This window comes from Callithrix jacchus, chromosome 13 (assembly GCF_049354715.1).
Source record: "Callithrix jacchus isolate 240 chromosome 13, calJac240_pri, whole genome shotgun sequence".
NCBI lineage: Eukaryota > Metazoa > Chordata > Mammalia > Primates > Cebidae > Callithrix > Callithrix jacchus.
The window spans coordinates 116099002-116112379 of record NC_133514.1 but is presented as its reverse complement, the minus strand read 5'-3'; positions in this window follow the sequence as shown (position 1 = coordinate 116112379).

Here is a 13378-nt window from a genome sequence, read left to right as displayed (position 1 = left end):
AACAAAAATGTTGAAAAACATACAACGAACTACAACTCTATATCCAGTGTAAATTATTTTCAGAAAGTGAAACTGTTTATTATTTTATTAATTATTTTATTTTCTGTGAGAACATGTTTATTTACATGTTCTCACAGAAAAGTGAAAGAATTTGTTTACAGATTTGCCCTGTAAGAAATCTTAAATATTCTTCAGTGAAAAGGAAAATGACACAAGTCAGAAACTTAGATCTACCTAAGGAAAGGAAAGGCATCAGAGAAATAATAAATGTGGAGGAAATAGTCTTTTATTTTTTCTAGAATAAAAAAAAATAACAGAAGAAAATCTAGGTGACCCCAGATTTGTTAATAGGTTTTAGATACAGTGAGAAAAGTATAAACCATGAAAGAAAAATAAGTTGGGCTTTATTAAAATTTTAAGAATCTGCTCCGTGAAAGATTCTGTTAAAAGAATAAAAAGACAGATGGGAGAACATATTTACAACACGTACACGTTGTAAAGAAATTGTATCCCAAGTGAATAAAGACTGCCTTTTTTTTTTTTTTGGAGATGGAGTTTTGCTGTTGTTACCCAGACTGGAGTGCAATGGCACGATCTCGGCTCACTGCAACCTCCCCCTCCTGGGTTCAAGCAATTCTCCTGCCTCAGCCTCCTGAGTAGCTGGGACTATAGGCACGTACCACCATGCCCAGCTAACTTTTTGTATTTTAAGTAGAGACAGGGTTTCACCTTGTTGACTGGGTTGGTCTCGATCTCCTGACCTCATGATCCACCCACCTCGGCCTCCCAAAGTGGAATAAAGACCTCTTTAAACTCAACAATAAGAAAACAAAACAAAATTCTAAAAATGGTTAAAGATATAAACTGACATATCACCAAAGAAGATTAAAGATGCATCATCTGTAATCAGAAAATTGAAGAAAACAACAATGAAATATCTCTTTATGCCAACTTCAATGGCTAATCTAATTCACCAAAAATAGCAATTATTGGAGAAGATGGGCAACAACAGAAACTCTCATTCATTGCTAGGAGAATGCAAAATGGTACCACCATTTTGGAAAACAATTTGACAGTTTCATTTTAAGAAAAATATAGCCCTACCGTAAGATTTAGCAATTGTGCTTCTAGGTATTTATTGATTTATAAACGTATGTCCAAACAAAAATGTTTATATCAACTTTATTTACAATCACCAGCAATTTTAAAAAACAAGATGTTCATCAATAGGCAAAAGGATAAATGATCTGTGGTGCATCATGCAATGAAATATCATTCAATGACAAAAAGAAATGACTTGTCAAGTCACAAAAGACATAAATGAATCTCAAATATATATTACTGAGGGAAAGAAGCCAGTCTGGAAAGCTAAATACATTGTGATTGTAATTATATTATATTTTTGAAAATGCAAAATGTTATATATGATAAATGGTAAAAGCTTATAGATGCCATTACTTTGGTAGTACTGCAGGGAGTTGAATAGGTAAATCACAGAAGATGTTTAGAGTGGTGAAACTATTCTGTATGATGCTACAATGGTGGATAAATGACACTATGCATTTTTCAAAACTCACAGAATGTGACAGCACAAAGAGTTAGTATTAATCTAACACAAAAATGTAATTGTTTAGGAGTTTAGAGGAATCCCAGGATGGACTATACAATACAACAAAAGAATCTAATTGTATTGCAAACATATGAAACAATCTCACTGAAGAGGATGAAAAAGATGCTGACCTAAGTAACTGTAAAAAAGTGGATCTGTGACACTGAAGGAAATAGCGACTGCAGGCAAGCACTCCAGCTGATTTGACAGTGCTGTCTCCCAAGAGGGTGTCAATTAACATTTCTTTTCTTTCAAGGCTCTATTGAAGCTCCTTTTTCATTATTATACTTTAAGTTCTGGGGTGCATATGCAGAATGTACAGGTTTGTTACATAGTTATACATGTGCCATGATGGTTTGCTGCATCCATCACCTTGTCATCTACATTAGGTATTTCTCCTAATGCTGTATCTCCCCTACCCCCAGATTCGCTGCTCTAATACCATGGTGGGAGCCAGGCTTCTCATTGTTGAAGTGGATAAGCTAGGGGAGCAGGCTACAATGGTCCATGTGGCAGTGGATTAGAGTTGGAGATATTAGTATGAACTCATATTCAGCTTGATATAGATAAAGATGGTTACATATGGACGTGTGTTTCTGCTTGTGTCTGCATATAACAGTTAGTATAAACACACCTATCTCCTTGCTTAGTCAGTTTAGAAGACCTGGAAGCAATGACATCCAGTAGCAGTTAGCACACTGAACTCCCAGATTTGGACTTCTAATACTGTTCTTCAATAAGTGAAAACAAGGTTCCTTGGAGAAATGGCTAATTCAAGAATTAGGCAAGGATATATACAAGATGAGTGATATGATTTGGTTGTGTCCCCACCCAAATCTCATCTTGAATTGTAGCTCCCATAATTCCCTTGTGTCATGAAGGGACCTGGTGGGAAGTAATTGAATCACGGGAGTGGGTCTCTTCTGTACTTTTTTGTGATAGTGAATAAGGCTCATGAGATCTCATGGCTTTATAAATGGGAGTTTCCCCTGCACAAGCTCTCTTTTGCCCACCACCATGTAAGACATACCATCGCTCTTTTTTCATCTTCTGCCATGATTGTGAGGCCTCCCCAGCCATGTGGGCTTCTTGGGTATGCCTTTATTAGCAGCATGAAAACACGCTATTACAATGAGCTTGGACTATCTTGTGGTGCTAAAAAATAAGGAAGAATACAATGAGCTTGGAGCATCTTCTAGTGCTAAAAAATAAGGAAGTGATTTAAAAAATGATGTGGGTTTAACAAAAGGACACAGGGGTTAGCTGCAAGAGCTTCCAGTGGCCAAAGTTGAGTTTGGCAATAAATTAAAGCACTGAATTATAACCTAAAATATAAAATAAATATCCATAGGTCCATACTGAAATAAGTGATAGAATAAATGGACAAATGAGGAGAACAGACAAATATCTCAGGCAGAATTCTAAATAATTTATGTAGAAACTTTGCCCTCAAAGAGGTGGAAAATAACTCATATGATTTGCTAAATGAGGGCTCCACATAGGAACTTTCTTCCAAAAAGCACAGAACAGAAAGAAAGAAAACAACAAATAACTTCACAGTGGAGACAAAACTATCTCTGCCTGGTGATACAGATGAACAATAACAGTGATAATTTATGGTAGCTATCTATACCATTCAAAACGTAATGAAAATGCACATCAACAAAATAAAAATAAGAAAAGGAAAAAAATACTTGATCATACCAGTTGTGCAGAAAAGTTAATTAGTGGGATTTTATATAATCTAATACTTATTCTTGATAAAACCGCTAAGCCAGGTAGGAATGAAAAGGAATTATCTAAACTTGATAAAGAATGTCTACAAAATCCTACAGCTAAAACTATACATACTTATGAAAGACTAAGAATTAAAGACATGGAGATAGAATAGAAGGAAATCTCTATGTACATAGCTCATGATTATCTATGTAGAAAATTCCAAGAAATCTACAAAAATAAAATCCTAGAACTAAGGCAATTCAACAAGGTTGCAGATACAAGATAAGAAACAAAATTAATCACATTTTTATATACTCACAATAAACATATAAAAATAAAAATTAAAGGTCCACCACATGCAACCACCCCAAAGAAAGTGCACACTTTCTGTGCTAAGCACATACATAGGCAAAATCTGTATGATAAAAATAATAAGTTGATGAAAGAGTGAATAACGCATAAATAAATGGAAAGACACACTGGATTCCTGGATTAGATGACTCCCCATAGCAAGGTTGTTCATTTTTTTCTAAAGTGATAAACAGGGTAAAGATATTAATTGCCCCCAAAAGGATCTATAGTATTAATACAATTCCCACCAAAAGTTCCAGCCAGGTATTGTATGAATACAGTAAACTTGTACCACAGAAATGCTAAAATGATCTGGGAAAAGAAGAATAAAGTAAGAAAAATCCCTCTACAGTATCTTAAGACCTACTGAAGCTACAGTAATCAAGACAGTGTGGCATGAAGTATGTCACTGAATGAGGAGCACACCTAAAGATCAACAGAATAGAGAGAAGAACCCCAAAATAGACTCAAAAAGTAGGCTCAGCTGATTTTTGACACAGGTGCAAATACACTTCTCTGGAGGAAGGAGACTTTTTCAGCAAAGTGTGCTGCAGCAATTGGAAATTTGGCAAAAAAAAAAAAAAGAACCTCAATAACAAACTCATATAAAGAACAATTCCAATTGGACAATGAAACGAAATGTGAAACATAAAACTATAAAACTTATGGGGGAAAGACATGGAAAAATTTTGAGATATGGTGCAAGGCAAAGAATTCACATGCTTGACAGGAAAAGCAAAAGCCATAAATGGAATAAATGACAAATTGGACTTGTCTGTTTGAGAAAGTTCATGTGAATAGAGTAAAAAGATAAGCTATAAATAAGGAAAAATGATTTGTGAAGCATGCATCATATAGAAAACTAGTATCTGGACTATATAAATAACTCAAAACTCTAGAGTAGAAATCAAATAATTCAATTCCAAAATGGGCAAGTGCCATGAATGGACATTTTACTAAAGAGGATCTACACATGACAAATGGACATATGAAGATATTAAGTATTCTTAGCCATTAGGTAAATGCAAATTAATACCACAATAAATATTATTGAACACTTATCAGAATGACAAAATTAAGAAAACAATTGTGGTAACACATAATGCTGGTAAGAAGAAGGAGAAACTAGATCTCTCATCTAGTGAGAGTGTAAAATGGTTTGGCCACTCTGGAAAATAATTTGACAGTTTCTTAAAAATCTAAACACATAATGACCACATGATCCAGCAAAATTACACTCATAGGCATTTACCGTATAAATTAAAATGTACGTTTACACAACTACTCATATAAAAATGTTAATAGCAGCTTTATTTGTAATAACTCCAAACTGGAATCAGCCCAGATGTCCTTCAGCAGGTGAACGATTAAACAGTTTGTGTTGCATACATATCATGGAATATTATTGAGCAATAAAGAGGAACAAATTATAGATACTTAAAACAATTTAGATGAATCTCCAGGTAACCATGCTGAGTAAAATAATGCAATCCCAAAAGGTTGTATACTGTGTGATTTCATTAACATAACATTCTTAGCAACATTTTAGAAATGGTGGTAAAATCAGTGGTTGCCAGGGGTTTAGGACTGGGTGTGGGGAGCTGGGAGTGCTTATAAAAGGACAACATAAGGGATTTTCGTGGCGACAGAATGTTTAATTCAGATTGTGGTAGTAGATACATAAATATATACATGTGATAAACTCAAAACTAAACACACACACACACACACACACCCCCCATGAGTATAAGTAAAACTGGAGAAATCTGAATAAGATTGGTGAATTATATCAATGTTAATATCTTAGTTGTGATATTAGACTATAGTTTTCACAAACGTTAATGTGGGCAAATGAGGTAAAATATACATAGGATATCTTTTTTATGATTTCTTAAAACTGCGTGTAAATCTATAATTACCTCAGTAACATTAATTTTAAAAAGTTGAATTCCTTCTAATCTTTGAACACGTAGAAAAGTTGTGTTGTTGCGTTTTCCATCAAAATCTGAGCATTTCATGTGCTCAACATCATGATGGAAGCTATTTGCCTTATTCTGCACCCTCAAAATACAGAAATGGGGCCTTGGCACTTATAAATAGCTGCTGCATAGGGCCAATTCTGCTGCTGCTGTGAAATCCTGAGATTTCAAATTGTTTGTAATACTTTAAAATGTGCTATTTTTTTGGTATTTGGATCTAAATCAGAATAATATCACTATTCTCTCTGGAGATTGTATTTGAAATAATCTCGAGCCAAAATCACTACTGCAGCCTCTGCAAAACAGCTGACTGTGGCTTGGAATCAGGGTTCCCACTGCATTATCTTCCTCAGGATGATGCTGAGTGTGCCTCTTGTATCTCTCTTTGCTAATCTGACCACGGATACTTGGAGTTTCTTAACCCTTTGTAATGCTCTTATAAATTCTACATGTCTACAATGGATCACAGCTAAAATTTCTTGATGTGCCCATGTTTCAAACTTCAGGTTTGTTTTCATTATGTTTAGCTTCTTGACCATCTTATACCTCAAGGAGAATGACCCTCGAAGTATTTCTATCCCCCTCTTGGCTACTTACTTACTACCTTGCCCTGGTAATAACTTACACGTGTATTAGATCTTTTTCATTTCAGAAGGCTCTTAGGTAAAACGCATCATTTAATTCTTAGTAAACCTTGTCAGGTAGATATTTTTATCCTTTATTTATAAGTACAGAAGTAGAAATTCTGAGTAATTCCCCAAGCTAGTAAGCAAGAAAGCAAGGACTTGAATTCTAGGCATTCTGGTTCCAAATGGAGAGTTCTCCCTATGACAATCAGGGATGCTGGAGGGCAATGAAAACTGCCTTAGTGGATAGGTGGAAGCCAGCACCTCACAGCCTCTAAGTCCATTCAAGCTCTTCATTACACATACCACAATCTAGGATGGCTAAAAGACTTCAGTGAAGAGCAAAAGTTTTCTCTAGCTTTACTTCCTTATTGGCATATGGATCTTGGAAAACGTTTCCTAAAAGTAATATTTTAAGATACTTCCTAAGATATTAACAAATAGGATAATTAGTTCTAAAACTGTTCGCTTATGGTGAGACAAGAATGTCGAAACTGATAGAACCCTACCTGAATGCATACTCACTGAACAGATGAATGAATGAATGAGCCTATGAAGACTGTAATTGCGTGCTGCAGAATGCAGCGTTAAGTAATCTTAAAGCATACTTACTTAAAGGTAAGATCGAGAAAGATTACGTGAACTGCTTTGAATACTGTGTGTTTGACAATGTTGTTTTTCTTGATCTGTTTAATATTTTAACATTTTACAGCTTTGTTGCCAGTACGTTTGTTTTCTTACCCAGGCACTTGACCGTATGTGCTCATAATGTCATTCTGGAGAAGGAGGGTCAATTGCATTCTTCTTTGTGGATGAACTAAATTAGCCACACAGTTATGTTTATCAGAACCATAAAAGGTTTCTTTCTATCTATCCGCAATTGCCAGTATCTCAATAGAATAGGCTTAAGTGAAAAGAACCCGGAGTCTGAATAAGCACAACATTGGTGTGTTTTCATCATTATGTTTTAAATATAAGGTGAAGTAGGCACTTTGTCCTTTCATTTCCTGAGGTGTTCCTCAGACAGTCTCTTCGTGAGGGTGTGTGGGAGAAAAGATTTCTTGCCTCGCCCATCATTAGGTTCACGGTGAAAGCACCTACTACAATTGAGACACTAATAACAAAAAAGCATACACATTTTAATTTCATATAATTTTTATGGGACGTGAGAGACTTCAAAAGGAAATGAAGACCCAAAGAAACAGGGAAGACTGTGTATTTTTCTACCAAGTTTGATGAAGAAGTGGATAACTGTGAAAAAGCATGATTGGACCAGAGGTATGATCTAACGGTAATAAGATGAGGGGATCACAGCAAGGCCCACTTGTTTAGATTTTTCTCTCCGTTCCTGTGTCAAGAGAGATAAGGGGCTTTCCTTTTTGGGGGGTATAGGTACACAAATGTGTACAAAGTTGATATCTTTATGATACTGAGTGTTTAAATCTCTTAGTTCAATATAATTCTCCTTTTCATTTCTTGTTTTTTAATTTACATTCATGCATCATTTCATGACAGGAATACATTCTGAGAAATGTATTTTTAGGCATTTTCATCATTGTGTGAATATCGTAGAGAGTGCTTACACAAACCTAGGTGGTGTAGCTTCCTACACTCCTAGGCTATGTGGGATAGCCTGTTGCTCCTAGGCTTTAAACCTGCACAGCATGTTTCTGTACTGAATGCTGCAGGCAACTGGAACGCAAATCGCTGGCAATAGGAATTCTTCATCTCCATTGTTATCTTATGGGACTCCCATTGTAATATGAGGTCTGTCATTGACTAGAATGTAGTTATGTGGTGCATGACTGCATTTCATTAAAATTTCAACATTTTCCCCATAAAATTTTTGTATATTTTAAAATTGATTTTAGGAAATTAGTAACTTATATTTACGGTAATTGGTATCTTTTAAATTACATGTTCTTATTACTTATGTGTAGGTTTTACATAGTGATTTTGATTTCAATTTATACCTTCACTCATTGCTTTCAATACTCATTATATGTAAATAACAATGATTTTAATTTTGTTTTTCAAATATTTATGCTTTTCTTTTCTTGCCTCAATGCACTGGCAAGCTCCTTCAGGAGAAGGGTGAATGGAACTGCTATTCAAGCAATTCGTGACTCGTTCCGGACTGTAATTATTAATCACTGAGCATGATAATTGCTGTATGTTTATCACCTTCAGAAAGTCATTTTTCCCCAGTTTTCTGTACATTTTTCTCATGAATGGACATTGAATTGTCTCAATGATTTTTCTGTTACCTAATGAGATGATCATGAACTTTAACTTTTTGTATGTTTATGTAGTAGAATTCATTAACTGATTTTCTAAGAATTCTTCTATTAAACATCTCCTATGCCAGATGCAGTGGCTCATGCCTGTAATCCCAGCACTTAGAGAGGCTAAGGCAGGTGGATCGCCTAAGGTCGGTTTAAGACCAGCCTGACAAACATGGAGAAACCCTGTCTCTACTAAAAATACAAAATTAGCCGGGCATGGTGGCACATGCCTGTAATACTAGCTACTCGGGAGGCTGAGGCAGGAGAATGGCTTGAACCAAGGAGGTGGAGGTTGCAGTGATCGGAGACCACGCTATTGCACTCCAGACTGGGCAACAAGAGCATAACTTTGTCTCAAAAAAAAAAAAAATATCCTACTGAGGCCCTGTGTAGTGGCTCATGCCTGTAATCCCAGCACTTTGGGAGGCCAAGGTGGGCAGATCACTTGAGGTCAGGTGTTTGAGACCAGTTTGGCCAACATGGTGAAACCACATCTCTACTAAAAATACAAATATTAACTGGGTGCTGTAGCATGCACCTGTAATCCCAACTACTTGGGAGGCTGAGGCAGGAGAATTGCTTGAACCCAGGAAGCGGAGTGCAGTGAGCCAGATCACGCCACTCCACTCCAGCCTGAGGAAGAGAGGGAGACTCTGTCTCAAAAATAAATAAATAAGTAAATAAAATAAAAATAAATAAGCAAACATCTTCTACTTTATTATCCTCTTTGTACATTGCTGGATTTGTTTTGTAACATGGTTTCTGGTGTTGTATCTATGATCACAATGAACGTTGTACAGTGCTGAGCTTGTGAGTGTCAGTATGATAAACATTGAGTCCTTTGATGGAACTTTCTGTAAACTGGTCCTGGTGGTTTCTTTGGAGAAAGAGTTGACCTATTGACACAATTTCCAATGTGATTATGGAACTGTATAGGTGTTCTAATTCTTCTTGAGTCCTTATTTTTCTTCTTCTTTTTCTTTTTCAGCATTCCCAATGAGACTGAAGAGTCTTTATTTTCCAATTCTCTACTATGTGCCCTGGTTCAAGACAGACCATCGCTCTAACATTCTCTTTGCAGTCAGGACTACTCCTCTCTGAGATTAGGCTTATTTGCAGTGAGGTCTTCTATTCTACCCCCAGCCCTGAGCAAGCCTAGGCTTGTCTCCTGACTTTCCCAACCCACAGACTGTCAACCCAAAGTTTCAATGTCTCCCACTCAGTAAATGTCTTCAAGGGAAAAGCCGGTTTCCTTGCTCTGCCTGCTTCTATGAATTAATACTTTCATTTTGTTTTGACCTTTTAATAAGTATTAATTCTGTTGACAGGAGGTTAGAAGCATTTACATAGATTTTTCATTTTATCCAACATTTTTAGTTGGTTTTCACCACAGGATAGTCACGGTATCTAGACATTCATACTACCAGAAATAAAGGCTTATTTTCATTCTCAAGCATATAATTTATTAAATTCTTAACGTGCTTCAGAACCTACTTCTCTAATATTTATTTGTTTAATTACTCCCTTTTTTTCTGGAGAGTAACCTAGCAATTTCTACGCTATCCCAACATGTTAACAACTCCTACTTCTTTGCGTTTTTGACGCATTTAGAGCAATGGCATTAATTATAAAAATATTTATTGAGTTTTTTTCTTCATGGCAGGTGTGTTACCAGAAAGTAGTCCCAATCTAGACCTTAAGAGAGGGGTCTTGGATCTTGCACAAGAAAGAATTCAGGGCAAATCCACTGAGTAAAGTGAAAGCAAGTTTATTAAGAAAGGAAAGGAATAAAAGAAAGCCTACTCCATAGATAGAGCTTGGTGTTCCCAGAGCAAATGAAGGAACACATCCACCCTAGCTACAATGCTTGTTTATATAGAAGATACCAAAGCAAAAAAAAAAAAAAAAAAAAAAAAATCACGAGGGAGGTGTGCTCTGCTACAAGGGCTTGTGACAAAGGATTGCTCATCTTTGCATAACTACTCTCTTCCACAAGAATCTGTATTATTATCTTTAAAGCAAAACTCATTCTTAAACTGAGAACGTTCTTGTTCTTAAGATATTGGGACATCAGGACATTTTCCGGTCTATTATCTTCTGGGTCTGTTAAATCCTGGTGTTAGTGGCAGCAACTCCATATGAGTTTGCAGCAACCTCAACTCCTGCCTCCTCAGAAGAAAGAATTCGGCCAAGGGGCATCAGGCAGAGTGAGAGGCAAATTTTAGAGGAGTAATTGTTTATTAAAAAGCACTAGAACAGGAATGAAAGGAAATAAAGTACATTGGAGGAGGGCTGAGTGGGCGACTTGAGAGAACAAATGAACGGTCTGGTCTGTCGTTGGGGTTTACAGTTGGGATGCTTCCAGGGTGTCGCATCCCTTCCCCCCTCAGCCTTCCCTCGGGCGGGCTGTGTGCGCGCGCATTGGCCGCCGGCACCTGGGACGGACCGCATGCGCAGTGTGGGTGCCGAGGTTGTGCGCATGCTCCCTTGAGGCGTTCTTCCCCTAGCAGGTGTGTTCCTAGAAGGTCATACACCAGTTAAACTCCACCATTTTGCCTCTCAGTGCACGTGCCTAAGCCCACTCACCCAGCTCCTGAGATGTTATTCAGAAGCTGATCACTAGTTTCAGGTGTTTCTATCTACAGAGAGATGGACTTTCCCTGGCACCGGCTGTGCCCTATTACTATTTTAGAGAGAAAGTTTAACAACTGCCTATCACCTACCTGACGGCTGCCTGACATTCCTGTGTGGGGAGGGGACACTCTCCTGCCTTGCTTACATCTGACTAGCTACCCACTGTAACACTGGGTCTGTTCCGTAAACATATTAACTTGCTCCCTTAACTGCAAATATCCTGTGACTAAGAATGCCTGACGTCCTGGTAATGCAGCTCAGCAGGTCTCAGCCTCATTTGACCCAGCCCCTATTCAAGATGGGGACGCTCTGGATCAGATGCCTCTGACAGCGGCTTGAAGGTGATATGAAGAGTAACTCATAAAACGTGGAGTGAGCTTCTAAGGAGGGATGGCCTGGGGTGTAGTGGGGAAGTCTTCCGGCAGACTACTTCATATCTACAGAAAAGAATTTTTAAGATGATTTAACGTGGAATGTTTAAATATAGCCTGTTAGCCTGGTCACATGCAACTTATTTCAATCAGATTAAATCTTTATTTCAAACATTTTCATTATCCTTATTCTAGAGTAAATCTCTAAATGCATTTTCAGCCACGCTTTCATTTCTCATCGGCTCAACCTAATGCCACAAGTATAAATGGAAATAATTTTAGGTATGTAGACTTTTAAAGAAAATGTTCCTATTTGACATTTGAGTTTGTTCCACATAACTTGGTTACAGGAAGATGTAAAGTAGGTAACTACAGTGGAAAGAAATTAGCAGGAAACACTGTTTGAGGAGACCTGGGTTTGATGCTCTCCCTCACTCATTGACTGAAGTTCCTTGAGCAAGACACTACCCTTTCAGAGCCAAGTTTCCTCATGTACTGAGTAGAGGGAACAATAAATTTCCTTCCACAGTTATGATTACAATAAAAATTATGAGAATGTGGCCGGGCGCGGTGGCTCAAGCCTGTAATCCCAGAACTTTGGGAGGCCGAGGCAGGTGGCTCACGAGGTCAACAGATCCAGACCATCCTGGTGAACATGGTGAAACCCCGTCTCTACTAAAAATACAAAAAATTAGCTGGGCATGGTGACGCGTGCCTGTAATCCCAGCTACTCGGGAGGCTGAGGCAGGAGAATTGCCTGAACCCAGGAGGCGGAGGCTGCGGTGAGCCGAGATTGCGCCATTGCACTCCAGCCTGGGGAACAAGAGCAAAACTCCGTCTCAAAAAAACACAAAAAAATATGAGAATGTGATGCTAAAACGATGCTTTTAAATTTCAAATCTATTCATTTCACTCTCCTGTTTAAAATACTTCAACATCTTGCCTTTTTTTTTTTTTGAGATGAAGTCTCATTCTTGTCCCCAAGGCTGGAGTGCAGTGGTGCGATCTTGGCTCACTGCAACATCTGCCTCCCAGGTTCAAGCGCTTCTCCTGCCTCAGCCTCCAAAGTAGCTGGGATTACAGGTGGCTGCCACCCTGCCTGGCTAATTTTTGTATTTTTAGTAGAGATGATGTTTCAGCATTCTGGCTAGGCTGGTCTTGAACTTCTGACCTCAAGTGATCCACTCTCTTCAGCCTCCCAAAGTACTAGGATTGTAGGCATGAGCCACCACACTTGGCCAACATCTTGCCATTTTATTTGTAATAAAATTTAACACCTTTATTATCTGCATACATAATCTGGTTCCTTTTCAGCCCTTTTATTTCTTGACTCCCCTTGCTGCCTCCTCCAGCTGCTCAGCTGGGCTCCTGCCACACTGACCTCTTCTGGGACTTCAAACAATGGCTCCTGCCTGTTTTATCTTAAATCTTGTTTTTCCTTCTGCCTGGATATGTTTCTCCTTGTTTTCCGGTCTCTGAAGTCCCAGCCCACGAGAGAGTCTTTGCTCACCCTGTCTCATGGAGCACCCCCACCCTCTGCCCCAAGGTGCTGATTCTAGCCTTTATTATTATTATTTTTAACAAAACATGGGGTTTATTTGGGGGAACTTACATACAGTGATGGTCCGGTGATGGCAGGCTGCAGAGGAGAATGATAAGCACTTGTAAAAATCATGCAGTTTATGTAGCACCCTCACGTGGCACCGAGCCATCAGCAACCTCCACGTGGCAGCTCTATTTTCTTATTTCTGTTGGGTGCGTTTACCACAGTGTTGTTATTTTTTTTTAATTTTGCCCAGGTGTG